At 40.9% G+C, this 12,072-nt stretch overlaps 1 non-coding gene across 1 annotated transcript; it reads left to right on the top strand.

Annotated features, from left to right (window-relative positions):
• Window positions 1-4,894: 4,894 nt before the first annotated feature.
• On the top strand, window positions 4,895-4,971 carry TRNAA-CGC (transfer RNA alanine (anticodon CGC)). Its single transcript has one exon. It is a non-coding gene; the product is annotated as a tRNA-Ala (tRNA).
• Window positions 4,972-12,072: the final 7,101 nt, after the last annotated feature.

Below are 12,072 nucleotides of genomic sequence, written 5' to 3' on the forward strand. Positions count from 1 at the left end.
ATGAGTTCTTGGTTCGGGGTACTTAGCCTGCAGGAGTTAGACAAGGCTGTAATCTTTCACCTTTGCTGTTCGTAGTTTACATGGATCATGTGATGAAAGGTATAAAGTGGCAGGGAGGGTTTCAGTTAAGTGGGTATATAGGTACGCAGTCTGGCCCATGCTGACGACTTGGTCTTGATGGCAGATTGTGCCGAAAACCTGCAGTCTACTGTAATATTTTGGAACTTGAAAATAGGTGCAATGTGTATGGTATGAAAATTAGCCTCTCGAAGACTAAATTGATGTCAGTAGGTAAGAAATTCAACAGAACTGAATGTAAGATTGGTGATACAAAGATGGACGAGGTACGGTAGATAATTTTAAGTATTTAGGTTATGTGTTCTCCTAGGATGGTAATATAGTAAGTGAGATTGAATCAAGGTGTAGTAAAGCGAATGATCTGAATTCGCAGTTGCAATCGACAGTGTTCTGTACGAAGGAAGTCGGCTCCGAGACGAAACTATCTTTACATTGGTCTGTTTTCAGACCAACTTTTCTTTACTTAGACAGGAATCAGGATATCTTATTCGTAAGTTAGAAGTGGCGGACATGAAAGTAGCGAGAATGATTGCTGGTACACACATGTGGAAACAATGGCAGGAGGGTACTTGGAATGAGGAGATAAAGGCTAAATTAGGAATAAACTCATTGTATGAAGCTGTACGCATAATCCGGCTACGGTGGTGGGGTCATGTGAGATGGATGGAGGAGGACAAGTTACCTAAGAGAATAATGGACTTTGTTATGGAGGGTAAGAGGAGTTGAAGGAGACCAAGACGACGATGGTTAGACTCAGTTTCTAACGATTTAAGGATAAGAGATATAGAACAAAATGAGGCCACAGCACTATTGCAAAGAGAGGGGATTGTGGCGACGTGCCGGTATAGAGGCTTGTGGACTGAACGCTGAAAGGCATAACGGACTACAATGATAATGCATGTAGCCTATATATGTATTAAAAACCGTACCTACGATTTTATTTCCGTTAGTATACGAAGAATTGGATCGTCAAGTTCAGTGAGTTGATCCCTCCTTCCATGGCTGTCCACATACGTTAAGACTTATGGACCTGCTTTCGTATCCTTTTTTTTTCTCGCCCGGAGATGTTCCTTCTCGCTTATAAATCCTTTGAGCCAGGCATAGCGACACGTTGCACCCAGTGCCGCCAGTGCTCTTTTCAGTAAGTGTCGTATACTCTGTAGTTGTCACTAGTAATACATCCTTTCCTAAATTCAGCATGTTCTACTGACTGTTACAAATCAAATATACGGTTTTGTTTCGAAGTGGATGGTATGTTGTTATATAAAGCGCGTATTAGCCAGTTGTACAGCTCACTCCGTTAAGTGCGTTACGGATTGTCTTCATTGAGGATGTGTTATTTCTATCATTTTACACTGTGTCCACAACCTCTACCATATTGTCGGTAATGTTCAAGTTCAATAAATTATTTTTGCGAAATTTGTAATCTCAGTTGAGAACGGCAAGAACTTAATACTAACCCTTCTCAGATTCAGCATTCTACATATTTTTAATATTTAATGTTTTTAATTTTTTAATGAAGCATAAATAATGTATACGCATATAACTAGCTTGTTTTTTTGAGGATTTTTTCTGAAGTACTACGCAGTTGAAGAAATGCGGATGGTTATTTCAGAAAGAAATTACAATATGTAGTATATAATTTTAATTATTGTTTCTGTACCAGCTATACCGGCAATAACCAGCACAAGTTAACAAGCAAAAATAATTAAAATAATTAAACCATTAAAGAGAAAATTTAAAGTGGAAGCAAAATACTTACCCTCAAGAACACGGACTGGACCATTTAACAGAGGCAACACAGATCGTTACTCGCGGTTTTCGCAGTGGTAAATGTCAGAGAACGTGAAAGAAAAACAAACCAAGAATCTTTTTGAACCAATAGAAAGTTTAATTAATAATTATTTTGTAAGAACCTTACAATAATTTGAAAGAATACCTTTTTCAATCTTCCTTAAAGGTACGGTGCACCGTCTAAATCAAATTTAAGTTTAAAAGTTAGAAATTAAATTAAATAAGAATGGATTAAATCAAAATGTTTTCCACTGAGAAGAGGGACACCCTCAAAATTAAAGATAACATTAACATAAAGGATAAAACAATTAAAGAGAAAAATTATTTCCAGGCAGAAAGCCCCTAAAATGAACAGTTTTCCAACAGGTTAATTTTCGAAGTATTACAGGTTTTCTTCTCCTTTAATTAATTATCAGAATTAATTATGAGAAGCCACAGATTCTCCCGAAGAAACCAGAACACAAGGGGGTTCCGGAAAAGATAAAGACAGGGAAAAGGTACTAGTTCAAAACCCGAAAGAAACACCAAAGGTAAGTCAAACAGGTCACTAACAGGACCCAAACTTCACCGCACTTCACCAAAAATGCCAGGTACCACCAATTTTGGGGGACAACCTTCGCAAATTAATCAACAAACCCCGAAGAAATAGGGGTAAAACACATAAACACCAGAAACACGGGTTAAATCTACACAAGCACAAATATCATTAATACAAAGGGAAAGCACTCCAAGTACTTTTTAAAAACAAGAGGAAAAGGCATCAGCTCAAACATGAGGCAACTGCCAAATTATTACTTCAATCACCTCTTTCTCCTTTTTATAATAATCATCAACATCATACCAACAACACATCACTAAGGGCAACGGTTGCCATAGAAACAAACAAGAGCAAGAGTCAAACCCGACCATTTTAATAAATAGAATAAATATAGCTATCAGAAAAGGGGAATAGGAGAATGCAAATTAAAGAATAAAAGGATTCGAGTTTCCTGAGAAAATCGCGTGGTCTCAATTTTACAGCAAATGACTATCAGTTAGTAAATTTACCTTCACTTCAAATTAACAAATTCTTTACATGATGCAAAAATTAAAATTTGCAAGGAAGTTGTTTCTCGCAGAATAACGCAGAGATAAATAGGTTTTGATAGAGTTCTTCCCTCAGTACGGAGTCTGAAAAGGTGCTGTAAATACGCCAAACACTTTTCACTTTACCAAATCTCCGAGTCCATACGGTCGAAAAACAAACAGAAAAGTTTTTCGTAGAACAGAATAATATTCCCAAACATAATTAAGATTTTGAAACGAGGTAATCTAATTCCAGGAAAAAGAAAATAATAATATCTTAAAGTAGATAACTTACATTTTTCCCTTGAGTAGAAGAATCTAACTCATGGCGTCAGATGAGATGTTGATTACTTACAAATCCATAGAGATAAAATTAGGTAGAACAAGCAGCGGACGTCCACTCCAGATAAGAATATAAAATTAATAAGCTCTTCAGGGCGTTAGCCCTGATCCTTCACACACTATCCTGGCATGTTGAGATAAATACACGTTCTTCTGAGAAGCCACCACATCAAGCTTCCAACACTCATGGCGGGCGACAATCAACTCGCCTCACGCCAATAAGCAACGCGAAGCAGATCCCGGCAGGACAGCAAACGAGCCCCGGGAGACAGACTCGCTTCAAAACCAGTCCAACACCGGACCAGGTAACAAGAATAGGAGTAGAATACATCGTATATGGACGATAGAGAACAATTCCGCAGACGTAGTAGATGCAATTAAACTTAGCGAAGTAAGTCGTACAGAACATAAAATTAAAAGAGTAGACATAAAATTCTAAAGTGAAACAAATTTCAAAGGTGAGGCACCTAGGCCTAAAATGTAGTAGGGAAAGGCTAAAATCGTGTGCCAACCGGCACAGTTTCGCTGTGTTGTATAACTCCCGAGATGGCTCGCCAGGATAAGTAACATAGTAGCCTAATCATGGCTGACGGTGGGCGAATGGACCCTGCCATTGGTTGAAGATTACGCCAATGAAATATCGTTCCCATAATTCAAGACAGCGAGAAGTTATGACCAACTTACGCGGGATAAAGAGACCTAAGAGAATGAGGCAATGTAAAAGAATAAGCAAATGAAGTAAATAAGAATAACAATATCTCGTTGTCTTGAATTATGGGAGTGACGTTTATAGGGCAAATCTTCGGGCAATAGTAGAGTACATTTGTGCCACCGCCAGTCATGATTATATATGAACACCAAAGAGAAATAGCTCGGACGTAGCATAGAATGCGCCACTTATGCCTTAATACGAATAGGAAATAGAGGCCTAAAGCCGCGCGACTTGTGGTTGAATATTAATAAAAATTAGAAGGCCAAAGCCGCTTCGCGGCCTCTAACGTTTGCTTCTTGGCAGACCAATCGCTTTGTAAATCGAGATTAGAATTCGCGGCTTCTAATTTTTGCTTGTTCACATACCAATGGTTTTATCACTAGCCGGACCTAACGTACCCAGACCAATCGCTTTGTCACTATCCGTGTAGTTATTACAGATCTGAACACTGTAAGGCATATATTCCCCACTTATGTTTAATATTAATAAGAAATAGAGGCCTGAAGCCGCGCGACTAATGGTTGAATTAATAAAAATTAGAAGGGTAAAGCCGCTTCGCGGCTTCTAACCTTTGCTTGTTCAGAGACCAATCGCTTTGAATAATGATATATTTAAATGGTTCAGAGGTAGCGGTACATACTGGTCCAGGGAAAATAAATGCTGGAAAATTATTTCATACACGCACATAAAGAAGGATATGGAAAAAAGGAACATTTATACCGACACTGAACGTACCTTAATTGAGATCACCAGCTGTCGGAAAGACATTGTGAACTCTGTTAGCTCCACAGCGACGTCCATTTTCAACAGTAACTACCACATTTGATTACCATAGCAACGAAAAGAATAATTAAACATTGCGTGCAATCTGTGCCCTCCCCTTCATCGCCCAAGTTGGCCTAAGCCACCATAGCTCAATTGGTAGAGCAACCGACGCGCAATCGGGAGGTTGTGGGTTCGGATCCCACTGGTGTCCGGCTGGCCATTTTTGTTCTGTATTTAACATCTCTTCAACACGTACTACATGTACGTAACACGACCTAATACGTTGAAAGTCTGTTTCGATTACAATGCGGTCGTGAAAATTCAATATTCATTGACATGCCCCACAACGGGCGACTTAAACGCACTCTATAGTGTGCTAGCAGCAATTTGCTCTTGCAAAATTTAAGTCAAGAAATACAAGACGGCATTCATGAAGACACGTTGCAATCCTTGATAAATAAATTGGAAAGGTTATGAAAGGAACTGGCACCGTTGGAGGAAAAAGTGTTAGATTTGTTGCTGGAAAGAGAAGGAGACGACGAGTATGAACGTGAGTACGAATCTATAGACAGTTTTAGAGACAAATTAGATGATGCAAGACAAAAATATGCCCTGTGGTTACAAGCTAATAACGCCAATGTGTTGGAAGTAGTGTCAGGTAGATCAACTGTGTCAGCTGAGAGTAAAAACAAAAGGCAGTTGAAATTAGCCAAGATAGAACTCGTGAAATTCGATGGGGAGGTTAGGAATTGGTTGGAAATTTGGGGACAATTTCGGCGCATCCATGAGGACTCTGAAATTGAGGATGAAGATAAATTTCAATACCTAATCCAGTCCACGAAGGTTGATAGCCGAGCTAGAGATTTAGTTACCAGTTTCCCCCCACTGCTGAAAATTACTCTAAGGCTGTAGAATCCCTTAAGGGTAGGTTTGGAAGAGAAGATTTATTGACAGAATTCTATGTCAGGGAGCTCAAAAGTCTTGTAGTAAAAAATGTTTCTCAGACAAGGGAGAAACCTATGCTTGCTAGCTTATACGACAAGTTAGAAACACAGCTGAGAGCTTTAGAATCAATAGGCGTTACTCGAGATAAGTACGGCTCAATGCTCTTTCCGTTAGTAGAATCTTGCTTGCCTGAGGAAGTATTACGTGTCTGGATGAGGAGTTCATCAACGACTAAAACGTATCTGGATAATGGACATGCTGACAAACTGACCGCGTTACTTGGTTTTCTGAAGGGTGAAGTAGAGAGTGAAGAGAGAATTACATTCGCTCAAGCTGGTTTTGGACTATCTAATAAATCGAGGAGTGCTAAGATTAAAGAACGGGAGCGGGAGGAGCAAGGTTTAGCCACTGCTAGTGTACTTTTCGCTGGAAAAGGAAACAATTTGGAGTGTGTCTTCTGTAATAAATCGCATGACAGCAAATGGTGTCATCTGGCTCAAGAATTGAACTTAAGGGATAAACATAAAAGGTTGTCAGAGAATAAAGCTTGTTTTTCATGTCTGAAGGTGGGACATACGGCTGCTAATTGCATTACGAAACTAAAATGTCTCGTGTGCAGTGATAAACATGAGGCTATTATGTGTCCCAAATTAGATGTAAATAAAGGGGGTTATAAGGGTGATGAGAAGAACCAAGAATGGGGTTCAAAGTTGTCAGGTGGCCCAACTCTAACCCTTAACACCCAAACCAGTGATGTTTCGAAAGTACTGTTACAAACTCTTGTAGTTAGGTTAAATCATCAAGGGAAAGAAATAACTGTTCGGGCATTGCTGGATACAGGCTCGCAGAGATCCTATCTGTTGGAGAAAACTGCCGCGGAAATGGGGTATATTCCATCAAAGACAGAAAAATTGAACACAAGCTTTTTGGGGGTGCTTCAATCGGTGCAAACGATCATAACCTGTATAGGAGAGCTATTGTCAACCTACGTCATTCAATTTCTCAAAACATTAGGGTGCTGGGACAAAAGGTAATTTGTGGTACAATCCCACGTTTAAAAAGGGGTCCTTGGATGGATGAGATCAGAGGAAAGAAAATTTGTCTCTCTGATTATGGTCCAGAGTCATCGGAGATTGAGTTACTCATTGGTGCAGACATCGTGGGAAGTTTATTGACTGGGGAAACAATCAATTTGAGGTCTGGTTTGGTTGCTGTTAGGACCACATTTGGTTGGACAGTGATGGGACAGCTCTGGAAGACAACTGAGAACTCTAACACAGTGTCTATGGTGAACTCTCTGTTTGTGAGAACGGCTTCTTTGGGTGGACTGTACTATGGAACTTGGAAAGCATAGGAATTTGTGATCCGACCGAGACGTTGTCGAAGGAGATTGAAATGGCAACATTGAAACATTTCCAAGAAAATGTTAAGATAGATGAGGAAGGACGATATAAAGTCGCGCTTCCATGGAACGAAGATCAGCAGCTATTGTCAGACAACAAGGATGTTGCATTAAAAAGACTGGTTTCTGCAACACACCGCTTAATCAAGGAAGAAAATTTTGAGAAGTACCAGCAGGTGCTCCATGACTGGCAAGATGAAGGGATAATTGAAGAAGTTGGCCAAGAAAGCTCTCAGGATGCTGGGTGCTTTTTACCGCACCGAGGAGTTTTTAAGGAAGGATCGACTACAGCAGTGAGGCCGGTGTTTGATGCTTCATGTAAATCGAAAGGAGGACTTTCACTCAACGACTGTCTGGATAAGGGACCTAATCTATTAGAAGTAATTCCATCTATTTTGAACCGGTTCCGTTTAAACAGGATTGGCGTGATCTCAGACATAAAGAAGGCCTTTCTTCAAATCGCAGTCGCTGAAGGGGATCGAAACTTTTTGAAATTCCTGTGGTGGGAGAATTTTGCTGAGGGAACTCTTAAAATATACCACCACAAACGGGTTGTTTTTGGAGTTAACTGCAGTCCGCTTCTACTTGGAGCGGTATTGGATCTTCATATAAAGAACAACTCGTGCTTCCGTGAAACCGCAGATAAACTGAGAGTATCTCTGTATGTGGACAACTTCGTCACTTCCGTGAGCACAGAAGAAGAACTTAAACAATTTGTGGATGAGTCGAGGGAGCTGTTGCAAGGAAAATTTGACCTAAGAGGGTGGGAGTACACCAGGTTGACTCTGGAGGATGAAGTACCTAAAGTGACACCTGTTTTGGGTTTGTTGTGGGACCCCGTAGCTGATGTTTTGTCATGTAAAATGGTGAAGTTGAATGACTCTGATGTTCTCACAAGGACAGTTTTGTCAATGACTCAAAGTATTTTTGACCCAATTGGTTTTACGTGTCCGGTTTCCATTGTACCTAACGTTTTACTACAGGAAAGTTGGAGAGAGAAAGTAAGTTGGGATAGTCCGTTAAGTGAAGACAACCTAATCAAATTCAATATGTGGTTGAAGGAGTTGCCATTTGTTGCTGAAATTAAAGGGTCTAGAAGATTTTCTAGTTGTGAGGACAAATCGTCATGGAGTATGCATGTATTTTGTGATGCCAGTCAAGTGGCTTATGCAGCCGTTATTTTTTTAAGATCTTTCAATGGAAAAGAGTTTGAAGTGCGACTGGTCGCAGCAAGATCAAGGGTAGCCCCCTTCAAGAAAATAACGATACCGAGACTGGAGTTATTAGCCTGCACTATAGGCTCACGTCTCGCTTTTTCTGTGAAAGAAAGTTTGAATCTGACGGACATCCCGGAGTACTATTGGAGTGACTCTTCTTCTGTGGTATGTTGGATAAGGAGAGAGGGAGCTTGGCGAGTGTTCGTCGCTAACAGAGTGAAAGAAATTAGATTATTATCTAATCCTAAGTCTTGGTTTCATCTACCAGGCACAGACAACCCAGCAGACCTACCTTCGAGAGGTTGCTCTACTTCGCAGCTGATTTCTTCTCGTTGGTGGGAGGGACCCGCTTGGTTAAAGTTGGAAGAGAGCAGTTGGCCATCGCGCGTTGTAGAAATTAATGAAGAGAAGGTCAGTGCAGAAAGAAAAAAGGCCTTGTTACGACTACTATGCTTGTCTCCCAGGGAAAGCAGTGGTATTGAAATTTTTTTTCTCAGTATTCAAGAATCGTCAGAATGGTGGCCTGGATGCTGCGGTTCATCAACAATGCAAAAAAGGACGTAGAGCAGAATGTTTCTTCTGAATTGGGTTGTTTGGAAATTTCAATGGCGGAGAGACGACTGTTGAAAATTGTTCAAGAAGAGAACTTTACTGAAAGGGACAACCAACAAACATTGTGCCTTTTCAACGACCAGCTGGGCCTCGTCAGGGTTAAGACAAAAATCACCAACAGGAAGGATGAATACGATTTCCGTACACCTGTTTTATTGCCATCAAATCATCCTCTGACTGAGGTGATAATCAGAGAACACTATTTGAGAGCTTCTCATGCTGGTGTTCAGATTTTACTCGCTATACTGCGGGAGCACTACTGGATACCAAAGGGAAGAAGAACAATTCGCAAAGTCATCAGGAAATGTATACAATGTAGAAGATTCGAAATGAAAAAATCAGTTCCTGAAACGCCAGCCCTTCCAGAAGATCGTGTGAGAGATGCAGGTGTATTTGAAGTGGTAGGAGTCGATCTTGCTGGACCAGTATTTCTAAAATCCAAAGACAAGGCTTGGATTGTGATATTTACATGTGCAGTTGTTACAGCAGTCCATTTTGAACTAGTAATGACTTTGTCGACTATAGGGTTTTTTCTAGCCCTTAGGCGCTTCATAGCCCGACGAGGCAGGCCTCGTGTGATTTATAGTGACAATGGGACAAACTCTGCTTGGGCTAACAAATTGTTTGGCATCACTGATTGGAAAAAAATAGGTGCGAAAACATCGGTTACTAGAATTGAGTGGAAATTTAGTCCTCCTTCAGCTGCTTGATGGGGTGGATTCTGGGAGCGCATTGTGCAAATGGTCAAGAAACTATTAAGGCATGTTTTAGGCAAGGCTATCTTGACATATAAGGAACTGTTGACTGTTATTGCTGATTGTGAATCTGTAATTAACTCCAGACCTCTCACCTACATTTCAGAAAGTCGTGATGAATTGGTACCTCTAACTCCGTTAATGTTTCTTCAGGACATTCCCATGGTTGCTACTCCAGATTTAGACAAACTAGATCAGGTCAGTCTCTCAAGAAGATTTCAGTACCTTCAACAGCTGAGGAATGAACTGAGGAGAAGATTCCGCCTGGAATATCTGGGTAGCCTTCTGTGCTGTCCATCGGGCAAGGAGCCTGATCGACATTGGAAGGTAGGATATGTGGTCATCATTGGTAGTGATGACAAGAGAAGAATCGACTGGCCCCTGGGGAGAGTGACAGCTATATTTCCAGGTAAAGACAAGGTGACCAGGGTAGCTGGGGTGAAGACATCCTCAGGAGAACTCATCCGTCCTACGAGGCACCTTTATCCATTGGAAGTTGAAGGTGGGAGAGAGGAGATGGCCTTACCCAGTGATACGGTTCCTGAGACATTAAGTCTCGGCAGCCGAAACTTCACCAGGAGTGGAAGAAGAGTTAAAATACCTTCTCGCCTCTGTCTGTAAACATTGTGTTTTGATTGGTATCAAAAGGTGGGAGTATGTCATGTTTACACTATGAGTGTTTGGCTGTTGTTATGGTGATTTTTGAAAAAAAAACAAGTATGGCGGAGGGACTGTAATGTGTGAAATTGTATTTTCGTAATATAGTGTTTATTTTATAGCAGTTGTGAGTGTTTATTATGTGATCAATTGGTTATACCTATACCGGGTAGGCATAGGTCCCTAACACTTATGGAAACGATGAGAATGGGAAGGCCTACGATGTGGAAGGAAGCGACCGTGGCTTTAATTACGGTACAGCCCCAGCATTTGCCTGGTGTGAAAATGGTATTACCACAAATATGTATAATGAACTACCTGTATATAGACAAAGGAACTCAAGTTTAACATGTTTATTAAGTGTGGACACAATGTTAAATGAAACAGTATTTAGCACTTAACATTTAATATGTTGATGGTGTCACCAGTTAATATTTAACATGTTGTTAAATGTTAATCAGTGGAGACCGGCCTTTACGGTAAATTTGTAGAGAAAGGATGCCTTTCCATCTGATGTAAAAACTCGGAGATCTGTCCCCTTGATTGTTTGTTAAAGGGAGCAGTTGTACTGGTGTAAAATTTGTAAAAAAAAAAAAAAAAAAAAAAAAAAAAAAGGAACTTCTGGCTCATGATGTAAATTGATTTTCTCTCTAATTCTCTTACGCAAGCTCTCGAGCTAGAATTGTACCTCATCTGTTGTTAATTACTTGGCAAAGTATTAAGCTTGTGATAGAAAGCTTAAGAAAATAAATAAAACTGCCAATTTTAAAGTTTAAAATCATGCTTTCGATTTCCGTATATCCACCCATTCACGCCCGCACCTTCCTTCAGCTCCGTCATCCACACAATTCCTGGAACAATAATGACAGTTAAATCCCAGATCCATGCTGTTCCTTGGAACGCAAACCAATGGTGTTCCTCACACAGTGGTACTAATCACAGAAACCAGTACTGCCGTGGTGTTCCTCACATACCGGTACTAATGACAGGTAAAACCCATGGGGCTCCTCGGATGCAAGCCCATTGTGTTCAACACATAGTGGTACTAATCAGAGGGACCCATACAATCCCGCGGTGTTCCTCGGAATGCAAACCCATGGTGTTCTTCACATCGTTGTAAAAATCTCGGGGACCCATACTATACCGTGGAGTTCCTCACATAGTTGGTCCCAATCACAGGTAAAACCCAGGCCCGTGGTATTCCATGGCACGCGGACCCATGATGTTCCTCACATAGTGGTCCTAATGTCAGGTAAACCCCAGACCCGTTCTGTTCCTTTCAGAGAAAGCCCAGGGTGTTCGTCACGTAGTTGTACAAGTCTGAGGAACCCGTACTGGTGTACCTCAGTTAATGGTACTAATGAGAGGTAAACCCAGACCCGTAGTTTCCTCACATAGTGGTACTAAACACAGGGACCTCTACTATCCCATGGTGTTCCTCGCAGAGCAAACACATGGTGTTCTTCAAGTAGTTGTACAAGTCTCAGGGACCCATACTATACCGTGGTGTTCCACACATAGTGAGTACTAATCACAGGTAAAACCCAGACCCGTGCTGTTCCTCGGAACGCAAAGCCATGGCGTTCCTCATATAGTGGTACTAATCACAGGGACCCGTACTATCACGTGGTGTTCCTCACATAGTTGTACAAATCACAGCACCCCGTTCCATCCCGTGGCGTTAATCGGAACGCAGACCTATGATGTCCACAACCAGATGCTGAAACA

Source organism: Anabrus simplex, chromosome X, assembly GCF_040414725.1.
Source record: "Anabrus simplex isolate iqAnaSimp1 chromosome X, ASM4041472v1, whole genome shotgun sequence".
Taxonomy (NCBI): Eukaryota; Metazoa; Arthropoda; class Insecta; order Orthoptera; family Tettigoniidae; genus Anabrus; species Anabrus simplex.